Source organism: Euprymna scolopes, chromosome 2, assembly GCF_053919585.1.
Source record: "Euprymna scolopes isolate OS-2025 chromosome 2, ASM5391958v1, whole genome shotgun sequence".
In the NCBI taxonomy this organism is placed as follows: domain Eukaryota; kingdom Metazoa; phylum Mollusca; class Cephalopoda; order Sepiida; family Sepiolidae; genus Euprymna; species Euprymna scolopes.
In genome coordinates, this window is record NC_136483.1 from 30,934,332 (window position 1) to 30,946,831 (window position 12,500).

A 12,500-nucleotide genomic window follows, 5' to 3' on the forward strand; every position below is an offset into this window, starting at 1 on the left:
ATATTTATAAAGAAACTTTGTTAATTGACTTGTTTTACATGAATTAAATGGACTTACTTCACTGTATATTAACAATCTGTGCTATGAAGTAAGTATTGTGTCTGGCTCGTTGGTCTAGGTGTATGATTCTCGCTTTGGGTGCGAGAGGTCCCGTGTTCAAATCCCGGACGAGCCCGATGTCTTACATTTTGCATTATGATCGTAGCAAACCCCATACTTTTTGATGATATTTATAAAGAAACTTTGTTAATTGACTTGTTTTACATGAATTAAATGGACTTACTTCACTGTATATTAACAATCTGTGCTATGAAGTAAGTATTGTGTCTGGCTCGTTGGTCTAGGGGTATGATTCTCGCTTTGGGTGCGAGAGGTCCCGTGTTCAAATCCCGGACGAGCCCGATGTCTTACATTTTTCATTATGATCGTAGCAAACCCTATACTTTTTGATGATATTTATAAAGAAACTTTGTTAATTGACTTGTTTTACATGAATTAAATGGACTTACTTCACTGTATATTAACAATCTGTGCTATGAAGTAAGTATTGTGTCTGGCTCGTTGGTCTAGGGGTATGATTCTCGCTTTGGGTGCGAGAAGTCCCGGGTTCAAATCCCGGACGACCCCGATGTCTTACATTTTTCATTATGATCGTAGCAAACCCCATACTTTTTGATGATATTTATAAAGAAACTTTGTTAATTGACTTGTTTTACATGAATTAAATGGACTTACTTCACTGTATATTAACAATCTGTGCTATGAAGTAACTATTGTGTCTGGCTCGTTGGTCTAGGGGTATGATTCTCGCTTTGGGTGCGAGAGGTCCCGTGTTCAAATCCCGGACGAGCCCGAAGTCTTACATTTTTCATTATGATCGTAGCAAACCCCATACTTTTTGATGATATTTATAAAGAAACTTTGTTAATTGACTTGTTTTACATGAATTAAATGGACTTACTTCACTGTATATTAACAATCTGTGCTATGAAGTAAGTATTGTGTCTGGCTCGTTTGTCTAGGGGTATGATTCTCGCTTTGGGTGCGAGAAGTCCCGGGTTCAAATCCCGGACGACCCCGATGTCTTACATTTTTCATTATGATCGTAGCAAACCCCATACTTTTGGATGATATTTATAAAGAAACTTTGTTAATTGACTTGTTTTACATGAATTAAATGGACTTACTTCACTGTATATTAACAATCTGTGCTATGAAGTAACTATTGTGTCTGGCTCGTTGGTCTAGGGGTATGATTCTCGCTTTGGGTGCGAGAGGTCCCGTGTTCAAATCCCGGACGAGCCCGATGTCTTACATTTTTCATTATGATCGTAGCAAACACCATACTTTTTGATGATATTTATAAAGAAACTTTGTTAATTGACTTGTTTTACATGAATTAAATGGACTTACTTCACTGTATATTAACAATCTGTGCTATGAAGTAAGTATTGTGTCTGGCTCGTTGGTCTAGGGGTATGATTCTCGCTTTTGGTGCGAGAGTTCCCGGGTTCAAATCCCGGACGAGCCCGATGTCTTACATTTTTCATTATGATCGTAGCAAACCCTATACTTTTTGATGATATTTATAAAGAAACTTTGTTCAATGACTTGTTTTACATGAATTAAATGGACTTACTTCACTGTATATTAACAATCTGTGCTATGAAGTAAGTATTGTGTCTGGCTCGTTGGTCTAGGTGTATGATTCTCGCTTTGGGTGCGAGAGGTCCCGGGTTCAAATCCCGGACGAGCCCGATGTCTAACATTTTTCATTATGATCGTAGCAAACCCTATACTTTGTGATGATATTTATAAAGAAACTTTGTTAATTGACTTGTTTTACATGAATTAAATGGACTTACTTCACTGTATATTAACAATCTGTGCTATGAAGTAAGTATTGTGTCTGGCTCGTTGGTCTAGGGGTATGATTCTCGCTTTGGGTGCGAGAGGTCCCGGGTTCAAATCCCGGACGAGCCCGATGTCTTACATTTTTCATTATGATCGTAGCAAACCCCATACTTTTTGATGATATTTATACAGAAACTTTGTTAATGTACTTGTTTTACATGAATTAAATGGACTTACTTCACTGTATATTAACAATCTGTGCTATGAAGGAAGTATTGTGTCTGGCTACTTGGTCTAGGGGTATGATTCTCGCTTTGGGTGCGAGAGGTCCCGTGTTCAAATCCCGGACGAGCCCGATGTCTTACATTTTTCATTATGATCGTAGCAAACCCTATACTTTTTGATGATATTTATAAAGAAACTTTGTTCAATGACTTGTTTTACATGAATTAAATGGACTTACTTCACTGTATATTAACAATCTGTGCTATGAAGTAAGTATTGTTTCTGCCTCGTTGGTCTAGGGGTATGATTCTCGCTTTGGGTGCGAGAGGTCCCGTTTTCAAATCCCGGACAAGCCCAATGTCTTACATTTTTCATTATGATCGTAGCAAACCCTATACTTTTTGATGATATTTATAAAGAGACTTTGTTAATTGACTTGTTTTACATGCATTAAATGGACTTATTTCACTGTATATTAACAATCTGTGCTATGAAGTAATTATTGTGTCTGGCTCGTTGGTCTAGGGGTATGATTCTCGCTTTAGGTGCGAGAGGTCCCGGGTTCAAATCCCGGACGAGCCCGATGTCTTACATTTTTTATTATGATCGTAGCAAACCCCATACTTTTTGATGATATTTATAAAGAGACTTTCTTAATTGACTTGTTTTACATGAATTAAATGGACTTACTTCACTGTATATTAACAATCTGTGCTATGAAGTAAGTATTGTGTCTGGCTCGTTGGTCTAGGGGTATGATTCTCGCTTTGGGTGCGAGAGGTCCCGGGTTCAAATCCCGGACGAGCCCGATGTCTTACATTTTTCATTATGATCGTGGCCAACCCCATACTTTTTGATGATATTAATAAAGAAACTTTGTTAATTGACTTGTTTTACATGAATTAAATGGACTTACTTCACTGCATATTAACAATCTGTGCTATGAAGTAACTATTGTGTCTGGCTCGTTGGTCTAGGGGTATGATTCTCGCTTTGGGTGCGAGAGGTCCCGGGTTCAAATCCCGGACGAGCCCGATGTCTAAAATTTTTTTGTTATGATCGTAGCAAACCCCATACTTTTTGATGATATTTATAAAGAAACTTTGTTCAATGACTTGTTTTACATGAATTAAATGGACTTACTTCACTGTATATTAAAAATCTGTGCACTAAAGTGACTATTGTGTCTGGCTCGTTGGTCTAGGGGTATGATTCTCGCTTTAGGTGCGAGAGGTCCCGGGTTCAAATTCCGGACGAGCCCGATGTCTTACATTTTTCATTATGATCGTAGACAAACCCCATACTTTTTGATGATATTTATAAAGAAACTTTGTTCAATGACTTGTTTTACATGAATTAAATGGACTTACTTCACTGTATATTAAAAATCTGTGCTATAAAGTTACTATAATGTCTGGCTCGTTGGTCTAGGGGTATGATTCTCGCTTTGGGTGCGAGAGGTCCCGTGTTCAAATCCCGGACGAGCCCGATGTCTTACATTTTTCATTATGATCGTAGCAAACCCCATACGTTTTGATGATATTTGTAAAGAGACTTTGTTAATGTACTTGTTTTACATGAATTAAATGGACTTACTTCACTGTATATTAACAATCTGTGCTATGAAGTAAGTATTGTGCTTGGCTCTTTGGTCCAGGGGTATGATTCTCGCTTTGGGTGCGAGAGGTCCCGGGTTCAAATCCCGGGCGAGCCCGATGTCTTACATTTTTCATTATGATCGTAGCAAACCCCATACTTTTTGATGATATTTATAAAGAGACTTTGTTAATTGACTTGGTTTACATGAATTAAATGGACTTACTTCACTGTATATTAACAATCTGTGCTATGAAGTAAGTATTGTGTCTGGCTCGTTGGTCTAGGGGTATGATTCTCGCTTTGGGTGCGAGAGGTCCCGGGTTCAAATCCCGGACGAGCCCGATGTCTTACATTTTTCATTATTATCGTAGCAAACCCCATACTTTTTGATGATATTTATAAAGAAACTTTGTTAATTGACTTGTTTTACATGAATTAAATGGACTTACTTCACTGTATATTAACAATCTGTGCTATGAAGTAACTATTGTGTGTGGCTCGTTGGTGTAGGGGTATGAATCTCGCTTTGGGTGCGAGAGGTCCCGTGTTCAAATCCCGGACGAGCCCGATGTCTTACATTTATCATTATGATCGTAGCAAACCCCATACTTTTTGATGATATTTATAAAGAAACTTTGTTAATTGACTTGTTTTACATGAATTAAATGGACTTACTTCACTGTATATTAACAATCTGTGCTATGAAGTAAGTATTGTGTCTGGCTCGTTGGTCTAGGGGTATGATTCTCGCTTTTGGTGCGAAAGTTCCCGGGTTCAAATCCCGGACGAGCCCGATGTCTTACATTTTTCATTATGATCGTAGCAAACCCTATACTTTTTGATGATATTTATAAAGAAACTTTGTTCAATGACTTGTTTTACATGAATTAAATAGACTTACTTCACTGTATATTAACAATCTGTGCTATGAAGTAAGTATTGTGTCTGGCTCGTTGGTCTAGGTGTATGATTCTCGCTTTGGGTGCGAGAGGTCCCGGGTTCAAATCCCGGACGAGCCCGATGTCTAACATTTTTCATTATGATCGTAGCAAACCCTATACTTTGTGATGATATTTATAAAGAAACTTTGTTAATTGACTTGTTTTACATGAATTAAATGGACTTACTTCACTGTATATTAACAATCTGTGCTATGAAGTAAGTATTGTGTCTGGCTCGTTGGTCTAGGGGTATGATTCTCGCTTTGGGTGCGAGAGGTCCCGGGTTCAAATCCCGGACGAGCCCGATGTCTTACATTTTTCATTATGATCGTAGCAAACCCCATACTTTTTGATGATATTTATACAGAAACTTTGTTAATGTACTTGTTTTACATGAATTAAATGGACTTACTTCACTGTATATTAACAATCTGTGCTATGAAGGAAGTATTGTGTCTGGCTACTTGGTCTAGGGGTATGATTCTCGCTTTGGGTGCGAGAGGTCCCGTGTTCAAATCCCGGACGAGCCCGATGTCTTACATTTTTCATTATGATCGTAGCAAACCCTATACTTTTTGATGATATTTATAAAGAAACTTTGTTCAATGACTTGTTTTACATGAATTAAATGGACTTACTTCACTGTATATTAACAATCTGTGCTATGAAGTAAGTATTGTTTCTGCCTCGTTGGTCTAGGGGTATGATTCTCGCTTTGGGTGCGAGAGGTCCCGGGTTCAAATCCCGGACGAGCCCAATGTCTTACATTTTTCATTATGATCGTAGCAAACCCTATACTTTTTGATGATATTTATAAAGAGACTTTGTTAATTGACTTGTTTTACATGCATTAAATGGACTTATTTCACTGTATATTAACAATCTGTGCTATGAAGTAATTATTGTGTCTGGCTCGTTGGTCTAGGGGTATGATTCTCGCTTTAGGTGCGAGAGGTCCCGGGTTCAAATCCCGGACGAGCCCGATGTCTTACATTTTTTATTATGATCGTAGAAAACCCCATACTTTTTGATGATATTTATAAAGAGACTTTCTTAATTGACTTGTTTTACATGAATTAAATGGACTTACTTCACTGTATATTAACAATCTGTGCTATGAAGTAAGTATTGTGTCTGGCTCGTTGGTCTAGGGGTATGATTCTCGCTTTGGGTGCGAGAGGTCCCGGGTTCAAATCCCGGACGAGCCCGATGTCTTACATTTTTCATTATGATCGTGGCCAACCCCATACTTTTTGATGATATTAATAAAGAAACTTTGTTAATTGACTTGTTTTACATGAATTAAATGGACTTACTTCACTGCATATTAACAATCTGTGCTATGAAGTAACTATTGTGTCTGGCTCGTTGGTCTAGGGGTATGATTCTCGCTTTGGGTGCGAGAGGTCCCGGGTTCAAATCCCGGACGAGCCCGATGTCTAAAATTTTTTTGTTATGATCGTAGCAAACCCCATACTTTTTGATGATATTTATAAAGAAACTTTGTTCAATGACTTGTTTTACATGAATTAAATGGACTTACTTCACTGTATATTAAAAATCTGTGCACTAAAGTGACTATTGTGTCTGGCTCGTTGGTCTAGGGGTATGATTCTCGCTTTAGGTGCGAGAGGTCCCGGGTTCAAATCCCGGACGAGCCCGATGTCTTACATTTTTCATTATGATCGTAGACAAACCCCATACTTTTTGATGATATTTATAAAGAAACTTTGTTCAATGACTTGTTTTACATGAATTAAATGGACTTACTTCACTGTATATTAAAAATCTGTGCTATAAAGTTACTATAATGTCTGGCTCGTTGGTCTAGGGGTATGATTCTCGCTTTGGGTGCGAGAGGTCCCGTGTTCAAATCCCGGACGAGCCCGATGTCTTACATTTTTCATTATGATCGTAGCAAACCCCATACGTTTTGATGATATTTGTAAAGAGACTTTGTTAATGTACTTGTTTTACATGAATTAAATGGACTTACTTCACTGTATATTAACAATCTGTGCTATGAAGTAAGTATTGTGCCTGGCTCTTTGGTCCAGGGGTATGATTCTCGCTTTGGGTGCGAGAGGTCCCGGGTTCAAATCCCGGGCGAGCCCGATGTCTTACATTTTTCATTATGATCGTAGCAAACCCCATACTTTTTGATGATATTTATAAAGAGACTTTGTTAATTGACTTGTTTTACATGAATTAAATGGACTTACTTCACTGTATATTAACAATCTGTGCTATGAAGTAAGTATTGTGTCTGGCTCGTTGGTCTAGGGGTATGATTCTCGCTTTGGGTGCGAGAGGTCCCGGGTTCAAATCCCGGACGAGCCCGATGTCTTACATTTTTCATTATGATCGTAGCAAACCCCATACTTTTTGATGATATTTATAAAGAAACTTTGTTAATTGACTTGTTTTACATGAATTAAATGGACTTACTTCACTGTATATTAACAATCTGTGCTATGAAGTAACTATTGTGTGTGGCTCGTTGGTGTAGGGGTATGATTCTTGCTTTGGGTGCGAGAGGTCCCGGGTTCAAATCCCGGACGAGCCCGATGTCTTACATTTATCATTATGATCGTAGCAAACCCCATACTTTTTGATGATATTTATAAAGAAACTTTGTTAATTGACTTGTTTTACATGAATTAAATGGACTTACTTCACTGTATATTAACAATCTGTGCTATGAAGTAAGTATTGTGTCTGGCTCGTTGGTCTAGGGGTATGATTCTCGCTTTGGGTGCGAGAGGTCCCGGGTTCAAATCCCGGACGAGCCCGATGTCTTACATTTTTCATTATGATCGTAGCAAACCCCATACTTTTTGATGATATTTATACAGAAACTTTGTTAATGTACTTGTTTTCCATGAATTAAATGGACTTACTTCACTGTATATTAACAATCTGTGCTATGAAGTAAGTATTGTTTCTGCCTCGTTGGTCTAGGGGTGTGATTCTCGCTTTGGGTGCGAGAGGTCCCGGGTTCAAATCCCGGACGAGCCCAATGTCTTACATTTTTCATTATGATCGTAGCAAACCCTATACTTTTTGATGATATTTATAAAGAGACTTTGTTAATTGACTTGTTTTACATGCATTAAATGGACTTATTTCACTGTATATTAACAATCTGTGCTATGAAGTAATTATTGTGTCTGGCTCGTTGGTCTAGGGGTATGATTCTCGCTTTAGGTGCGAGAGGTCCCGGGTTCAAATCCCGGACGAGCCCGATGTCTTACATTTTTTATTATGATCGTAGAAAACCCCATACTTTTTGATGATATTTATAAAGAGACTTTCTTAATTGACTTGTTTTACATGAATTAAATGGACTTACTTCACTGTATATTAACAATCTGTGCTATGAAGTAAGTATTGTGTCTGGCTCGTTGGTCTAGGGGTATGATTCTCGCTTTGGGTGCGAGAGGTCCCGGGTTCAAATCCCGGACGAGCCCGATGTCTTACATTTTTCATTATGATCGTGGCCAACCCCATACTTTTTGATGATATTAATAAAGAAACTTTGTTAATTGACTTGTTTTACATGAATTAAATGGACTTACTTCACTGCATATTAACAATCTGTGCTATGAAGTAACTATTGTGTGTGGCTCGTTGGTGTAGGGGTATGATTCTCGCTTTGGGTGCGAGAGGTCCCGGGTTCAAATCCCGGACGAGCCCGATGTCTAAAATTTTTTTGTTATGATCGTAGCAAACCCCATACTTTTTGATGATATTTATAAAGAAACTTTGTTCAATGACTTGTTTTACATGAATTAAATGGACTTACTTCACTGTATATTAAAAATCTGTGCACTAAAGTGACTATTGTGTCTGGCTCGTTGGTCTAGGGGTATGATTCTCGCTTTAGGTGCGAGAGGTCCCGGGTTCAAATCCCGGACGAGCCCGATGTCTTACATTTTTCATTATGATCGTAGACAAACCCCATACTTTTTGATGATATTTATAAAGAAACTTTGTTCAATGACTTGTTTTACATGAATTAAATGGACTTACTTCACTGTATATTAAAAATCTGTGCTATAAAGTTACTATAATGTCTGGCTCGTTGGTCTAGGGGTATGATTCTCGCTTTGGGTGCGAGAGGTCCCGTGTTCAAATCCCGGACGAGCCCGATGTCTTACATTTTTCATTATGATCGTAGCAAACCCCATACGTTTTGATGATATTTGTAAAGAGACTTTGTTAATGTACTTGTTTTACATGAATTAAATGGACTTACTTCACTGTATATTAACAATCTGTGCTATGAAGTAAGTATTGTGCCTGGCTCTTTGGTCCAGGGGTATGATTCTCGCTTTGGGTGCGAGAGGTCCCGGGTTCAAATCCCGGGCGAGCCCGATGTCTTACATTTTTCATTATGATCGTAGCAAACCCCATACTTTTTGATGATATTTATAAAGAGACTTTGTTAATTGACTTGTTTTACATGAATTAAATGGACTTACTTCACTGTATATTAACAATCTGTGCTATGAAGTAAGTATTGTGTCTGGCTCGTTGGTCTAGGGGTATGATTCTCGCTTTGGGTGCGAGAGGTCCCGGGTTCAAATCCCGGACGAGCCCGATGTCTTACATTTTTCATTATGATCGTAGCAAACCCCATACTTTTTGATGATATTTATAAAGAAACTTTGTTAATTGACTTGTTTTACATGAATTAAATGGACTTACTTCACTGTATATTAACAATCTGTGCTATGATATAACTATTGTGTGTGGCTCGTTGGTGTAGGGGTATGATTCTCGCTTTGGGTGCGAGAGGTCCCGGGTTCAAATCCCGGACGAGCCCGATGTCTTACATTTATCATTATGATCGTAGCAAACCCCATACTTTTTGATGATATTTATAAAGAAACTTTGTTAATTGACTTGTTTTACATGAATTAAATGGACTTAGTCAACTGTATATTAACAATCTGTGCTATGAAGTAACTATTGTGTGTGGCTCGTTGGTCTAGGGGTATGATTCTGTCTTTGGGTGCGAGAAGTCCCGGGTTCAAATCCCGGACGAGCCCGATGTCTTACATTTTTCATTATGATCGTAGCAAATCCCATACTTTTTGATGATATTTATAAAGAAACTTTGTTAATTGACTTGTTTTACATGAATTAAATGGACTTACTTCACTGTATATTAACAATCTGTGCTATGAAGTAACTATTGTGTGTGGCTCGTTGGTCTAGGGGTATGATTCTCGCTTTGGGTGCGAGAGGTCCCGGGTTCAAATCCCGGACGAGCCCGATGTCTTACATTTTTCATAGTGATCGTGGCCAACCCCATACTTTTTGATGATATTTATAAAGAAACTTTTTAATTGACTTGTTTTACATGAATTAAATGGACTTACTTCACTGTATATTAACAATCTGTGCTATGAAGTAACTATTGTGTCTGGCTCGTTGGTCTAGGGGTATGATTCTCGCTTTGGGTGCGAGAAGTCCCGGGTTCAAATCCCGGACGAGCCCGATGTCTTACATTTTTCATTATGATCGTAGACAAACCCCATACTTTTTGATGATATTTATAAAGAAACTTTGTTCAATGACTTGTTTTACATGAATTAAATGGACTTACTTCACTGTATATTAAAACTCTGTGCTATAAAGTGACTATAATGTCTGGCTCGTTGGTCTAGGGGTATTATTCTCGCTTTGGGTGCGAGAGGACCCCGGTTCAAATCCCGGACGAGCCCGATGTCTTACATTTTTCATTATGATCGTAGACACACCCCATACTTTTTGATGATATTTATAAAGAAACTTTGTTCAATGACTTGTTTTACATGAATTAAATGGACTTACTTCACTGTATATTAAAAATCTGTGCTATAAAGTGACTATTGTGTCTGGCTCGTTGGTCTAGGGGTATGATTCTCGCTTTGGGTGCGAGAGGTCCCGGGTTCAAATCCCGGACGAGCCCGATGTCTTACATTTTTCATTATGATCGTAGACAAACCCCATACTTTTTGATGATATTTATAAAGAAACTTTGTTCAATGACTTGTTTTACATGAATTAAATGGACTTACTTCACTGTATATTAAAAACCTGTGCTAGGAAGTAAGTATTGTGTCCGGCTCGTTGGTCTAGGGGTATGATTCTCGCTTTGGGTGCGAGAGGTCCCGAGGTCAAATCCCGGACGAGCCCGATGTCTTAAATTTTTCATTATGATCGTAGCAAACCCCATACTTTTTGATGATATTTATAAAGAAACTTTGTTAATTGAGTGGTTTTACATGAATTAAATGGACTTACTTCACTGTATATTAACAATCTGTGCTATGAAGTAAGTACTGTGTCTGGCTCGTTGGTCTAGGTGTATGATTCTCGCTTTGGGTGCGAGAGGTCCCGGGTTCAAATCCCGGGCGAGCCCGATGTCTTACATTTTTCATTATGATCGTAGCAAACCCCATACTTTTTGATGATATTTATAAAGAGACTTTGTTAATTGACTTGTTTTACATGAATTAAATGGACTTACTTCACTGTATATTAACAATCTGTGCTATGAAGTAAGTATTGTGTCTGGCTCGTTGGTCTAGGGGTATGATTCTCGCTTTGGGTGCGAGAGGTCCCGGGTTCAAATCCCGGACGAGCCCGATGTCCTACATTTTTCATTATGATCGTAGCAAACCCCATACTTTTTGATGATATTTATAAAGAAACTTTGTTAATTGACTTGTTTTACATGAATTAAATGGACTTACCTCACTGTATATTAACAATCTGTGCTATGAAGTAACTATTGTGTCTGGCTCGTTGGTCTAGCGGTATGATTCTCGCTTTGGGTGCGAGAGGTCCCGGGTTCAAATCCCGGACGAGCCCGATGTCTTACATTTTTCATTATGATCGTAGACAAACCCCATACTTTTTGATGATATTTATAAAGAAACTTTGTTCAATGACTTGTTTTACATGAATTAAATGGACTTACGTCACTGTATATTAAAAATCTGTGCTATAAAGTGACTATTGTGTCTGGCTCGTTGGTCTAGGGGTATGATTCTCGCTTTGGGTGCGAGAGGTCCCGGGGTCAACTCCCGGACGAGCCCGATGTCTTACATTTTTCATTATGATCGTAGCAAACCCCATACTTTTTGATGATATTTATAAAGAAACTTTGTTAATTGACTTGTTTTACATGAATTAAATGGACTTATTTCACTGTATATTAACAATCTGTGCTATGAAGTAAGTATTGTGTCTGGCTCGTTGGTCTGGGTGTTTGATTCTCGCTTTGGGTACGAGAGGTCCCGGGTTCAAATCCCGGACGAGCCCGATGTCTTACATTTTTCATTATGATCGTAGCAAACCCCATACATTTTGATGATATTTATAAAGAGACTTTGTTAATTGACTTGTTTTACATGAATTAAATGGACTTACTTCACTGTATATTAACAATCTGTGCTATGAAGTAAGTATTGTGTCTGGCTCGTTGGTCTAGGGGTATGATTCTCGCTTTGGGTGCGAGAGGTCCCGGGTTTAAATCCCGGTCGAGCCCGATGTCATACATTTTTCATTATGATCGTAGCAAACCCCATACTTTTTGATGATATTTATAAAGAGACTTTGTTAATTTACTTGTTTTACATGAATTAAATGGACTTACTTCACTGTATATTAACAATCTGTGCTATGAAGTAAGTATTGTGTCTGGCTGGTTGGTCCAGGGGTATGATTCTCGCTTTTGGTGCGAGAGTTCCTGGGTTCAAATCCCGGACGAGCCCGATGTCTTACATTTTTCATTATGATCGTAGCAAACCCTATACTTTGTGATGATATTTATAAAGAAACTTTGTTAATTGACTTGTTTTACATGAATTAAATGGACTTACTTCA

At 38.3% G+C, this 12,500-nt stretch overlaps 38 non-coding genes across 38 annotated transcripts; all 38 read left to right on the forward strand.

Moving 5' to 3' along the window:
• Nucleotides 1–329: 329 nt before the first annotated feature.
• Trnap-ugg (transfer RNA proline (anticodon UGG)) lies at nucleotides 330–401 on the forward strand. The gene has a single exon. It is a non-coding gene; the product is annotated as a tRNA-Pro (tRNA).
• Nucleotides 402–781: 380 nt separating this feature from the next.
• Nucleotides 782–853, forward strand: Trnap-ugg (transfer RNA proline (anticodon UGG)). The gene has a single exon. It is a non-coding gene; the product is annotated as a tRNA-Pro (tRNA).
• A 380-nt stretch (nucleotides 854–1,233) lies between these two features.
• Trnap-ugg (transfer RNA proline (anticodon UGG)) lies at nucleotides 1,234–1,305 on the forward strand. Its single transcript has one exon. It is a non-coding gene; the product is annotated as a tRNA-Pro (tRNA).
• Nucleotides 1,306–1,459: 154 nt separating this feature from the next.
• Nucleotides 1,460–1,531, forward strand: Trnaq-uug (transfer RNA glutamine (anticodon UUG)). The gene has a single exon. It is a non-coding gene; the product is annotated as a tRNA-Gln (tRNA).
• A 154-nt stretch (nucleotides 1,532–1,685) lies between these two features.
• Trnap-ugg (transfer RNA proline (anticodon UGG)) lies at nucleotides 1,686–1,757 on the forward strand. Its single transcript has one exon. It is a non-coding gene; the product is annotated as a tRNA-Pro (tRNA).
• Nucleotides 1,758–1,911: 154 nt separating this feature from the next.
• Trnap-ugg (transfer RNA proline (anticodon UGG)) lies at nucleotides 1,912–1,983 on the forward strand. Its single transcript has one exon. It is a non-coding gene; the product is annotated as a tRNA-Pro (tRNA).
• A 606-nt stretch (nucleotides 1,984–2,589) lies between these two features.
• Nucleotides 2,590–2,661, forward strand: Trnal-uag (transfer RNA leucine (anticodon UAG)). The gene has a single exon. It is a non-coding gene; the product is annotated as a tRNA-Leu (tRNA).
• Nucleotides 2,662–2,815: 154 nt separating this feature from the next.
• Trnap-ugg (transfer RNA proline (anticodon UGG)) lies at nucleotides 2,816–2,887 on the forward strand. Its single transcript has one exon. It is a non-coding gene; the product is annotated as a tRNA-Pro (tRNA).
• Nucleotides 2,888–3,041: 154 nt separating this feature from the next.
• Trnap-ugg (transfer RNA proline (anticodon UGG)) lies at nucleotides 3,042–3,113 on the forward strand. Its single transcript has one exon. It is a non-coding gene; the product is annotated as a tRNA-Pro (tRNA).
• Nucleotides 3,114–3,268: 155 nt separating this feature from the next.
• Nucleotides 3,269–3,340, forward strand: Trnal-uag (transfer RNA leucine (anticodon UAG)). Its single transcript has one exon. It is a non-coding gene; the product is annotated as a tRNA-Leu (tRNA).
• A 155-nt stretch (nucleotides 3,341–3,495) lies between these two features.
• Nucleotides 3,496–3,567, forward strand: Trnap-ugg (transfer RNA proline (anticodon UGG)). Its single transcript has one exon. It is a non-coding gene; the product is annotated as a tRNA-Pro (tRNA).
• A 380-nt stretch (nucleotides 3,568–3,947) lies between these two features.
• On the forward strand, nucleotides 3,948–4,019 carry Trnap-ugg (transfer RNA proline (anticodon UGG)). Its single transcript has one exon. It is a non-coding gene; the product is annotated as a tRNA-Pro (tRNA).
• Nucleotides 4,020–4,399: 380 nt separating this feature from the next.
• On the forward strand, nucleotides 4,400–4,471 carry Trnaq-uug (transfer RNA glutamine (anticodon UUG)). Its single transcript has one exon. It is a non-coding gene; the product is annotated as a tRNA-Gln (tRNA).
• A 154-nt stretch (nucleotides 4,472–4,625) lies between these two features.
• On the forward strand, nucleotides 4,626–4,697 carry Trnap-ugg (transfer RNA proline (anticodon UGG)). Its single transcript has one exon. It is a non-coding gene; the product is annotated as a tRNA-Pro (tRNA).
• Nucleotides 4,698–4,851: 154 nt separating this feature from the next.
• Nucleotides 4,852–4,923, forward strand: Trnap-ugg (transfer RNA proline (anticodon UGG)). Its single transcript has one exon. It is a non-coding gene; the product is annotated as a tRNA-Pro (tRNA).
• Nucleotides 4,924–5,303: 380 nt separating this feature from the next.
• Nucleotides 5,304–5,375, forward strand: Trnap-ugg (transfer RNA proline (anticodon UGG)). Its single transcript has one exon. It is a non-coding gene; the product is annotated as a tRNA-Pro (tRNA).
• Nucleotides 5,376–5,529: 154 nt separating this feature from the next.
• Nucleotides 5,530–5,601, forward strand: Trnal-uag (transfer RNA leucine (anticodon UAG)). The gene has a single exon. It is a non-coding gene; the product is annotated as a tRNA-Leu (tRNA).
• Nucleotides 5,602–5,755: 154 nt separating this feature from the next.
• Trnap-ugg (transfer RNA proline (anticodon UGG)) lies at nucleotides 5,756–5,827 on the forward strand. Its single transcript has one exon. It is a non-coding gene; the product is annotated as a tRNA-Pro (tRNA).
• Nucleotides 5,828–5,981: 154 nt separating this feature from the next.
• Trnap-ugg (transfer RNA proline (anticodon UGG)) lies at nucleotides 5,982–6,053 on the forward strand. The gene has a single exon. It is a non-coding gene; the product is annotated as a tRNA-Pro (tRNA).
• Nucleotides 6,054–6,208: 155 nt separating this feature from the next.
• On the forward strand, nucleotides 6,209–6,280 carry Trnal-uag (transfer RNA leucine (anticodon UAG)). Its single transcript has one exon. It is a non-coding gene; the product is annotated as a tRNA-Leu (tRNA).
• Nucleotides 6,281–6,435: 155 nt separating this feature from the next.
• Trnap-ugg (transfer RNA proline (anticodon UGG)) lies at nucleotides 6,436–6,507 on the forward strand. The gene has a single exon. It is a non-coding gene; the product is annotated as a tRNA-Pro (tRNA).
• Nucleotides 6,508–6,887: 380 nt separating this feature from the next.
• On the forward strand, nucleotides 6,888–6,959 carry Trnap-ugg (transfer RNA proline (anticodon UGG)). The gene has a single exon. It is a non-coding gene; the product is annotated as a tRNA-Pro (tRNA).
• Nucleotides 6,960–7,113: 154 nt separating this feature from the next.
• Nucleotides 7,114–7,185, forward strand: Trnap-ugg (transfer RNA proline (anticodon UGG)). Its single transcript has one exon. It is a non-coding gene; the product is annotated as a tRNA-Pro (tRNA).
• A 154-nt stretch (nucleotides 7,186–7,339) lies between these two features.
• Trnap-ugg (transfer RNA proline (anticodon UGG)) lies at nucleotides 7,340–7,411 on the forward strand. Its single transcript has one exon. It is a non-coding gene; the product is annotated as a tRNA-Pro (tRNA).
• Nucleotides 7,412–7,791: 380 nt separating this feature from the next.
• Trnal-uag (transfer RNA leucine (anticodon UAG)) lies at nucleotides 7,792–7,863 on the forward strand. The gene has a single exon. It is a non-coding gene; the product is annotated as a tRNA-Leu (tRNA).
• A 154-nt stretch (nucleotides 7,864–8,017) lies between these two features.
• On the forward strand, nucleotides 8,018–8,089 carry Trnap-ugg (transfer RNA proline (anticodon UGG)). The gene has a single exon. It is a non-coding gene; the product is annotated as a tRNA-Pro (tRNA).
• A 154-nt stretch (nucleotides 8,090–8,243) lies between these two features.
• On the forward strand, nucleotides 8,244–8,315 carry Trnap-ugg (transfer RNA proline (anticodon UGG)). The gene has a single exon. It is a non-coding gene; the product is annotated as a tRNA-Pro (tRNA).
• Nucleotides 8,316–8,470: 155 nt separating this feature from the next.
• On the forward strand, nucleotides 8,471–8,542 carry Trnal-uag (transfer RNA leucine (anticodon UAG)). Its single transcript has one exon. It is a non-coding gene; the product is annotated as a tRNA-Leu (tRNA).
• Nucleotides 8,543–8,697: 155 nt separating this feature from the next.
• Trnap-ugg (transfer RNA proline (anticodon UGG)) lies at nucleotides 8,698–8,769 on the forward strand. Its single transcript has one exon. It is a non-coding gene; the product is annotated as a tRNA-Pro (tRNA).
• A 380-nt stretch (nucleotides 8,770–9,149) lies between these two features.
• On the forward strand, nucleotides 9,150–9,221 carry Trnap-ugg (transfer RNA proline (anticodon UGG)). The gene has a single exon. It is a non-coding gene; the product is annotated as a tRNA-Pro (tRNA).
• Nucleotides 9,222–9,375: 154 nt separating this feature from the next.
• Trnap-ugg (transfer RNA proline (anticodon UGG)) lies at nucleotides 9,376–9,447 on the forward strand. Its single transcript has one exon. It is a non-coding gene; the product is annotated as a tRNA-Pro (tRNA).
• A 380-nt stretch (nucleotides 9,448–9,827) lies between these two features.
• Nucleotides 9,828–9,899, forward strand: Trnap-ugg (transfer RNA proline (anticodon UGG)). The gene has a single exon. It is a non-coding gene; the product is annotated as a tRNA-Pro (tRNA).
• A 153-nt stretch (nucleotides 9,900–10,052) lies between these two features.
• On the forward strand, nucleotides 10,053–10,124 carry Trnap-ugg (transfer RNA proline (anticodon UGG)). Its single transcript has one exon. It is a non-coding gene; the product is annotated as a tRNA-Pro (tRNA).
• A 382-nt stretch (nucleotides 10,125–10,506) lies between these two features.
• Nucleotides 10,507–10,578, forward strand: Trnap-ugg (transfer RNA proline (anticodon UGG)). Its single transcript has one exon. It is a non-coding gene; the product is annotated as a tRNA-Pro (tRNA).
• A 607-nt stretch (nucleotides 10,579–11,185) lies between these two features.
• Nucleotides 11,186–11,257, forward strand: Trnap-ugg (transfer RNA proline (anticodon UGG)). Its single transcript has one exon. It is a non-coding gene; the product is annotated as a tRNA-Pro (tRNA).
• A 154-nt stretch (nucleotides 11,258–11,411) lies between these two features.
• Nucleotides 11,412–11,483, forward strand: Trnap-ugg (transfer RNA proline (anticodon UGG)). Its single transcript has one exon. It is a non-coding gene; the product is annotated as a tRNA-Pro (tRNA).
• Nucleotides 11,484–11,638: 155 nt separating this feature from the next.
• Trnap-ugg (transfer RNA proline (anticodon UGG)) lies at nucleotides 11,639–11,710 on the forward strand. The gene has a single exon. It is a non-coding gene; the product is annotated as a tRNA-Pro (tRNA).
• Nucleotides 11,711–12,090: 380 nt separating this feature from the next.
• Nucleotides 12,091–12,162, forward strand: Trnap-ugg (transfer RNA proline (anticodon UGG)). Its single transcript has one exon. It is a non-coding gene; the product is annotated as a tRNA-Pro (tRNA).
• Nucleotides 12,163–12,500: the final 338 nt, after the last annotated feature.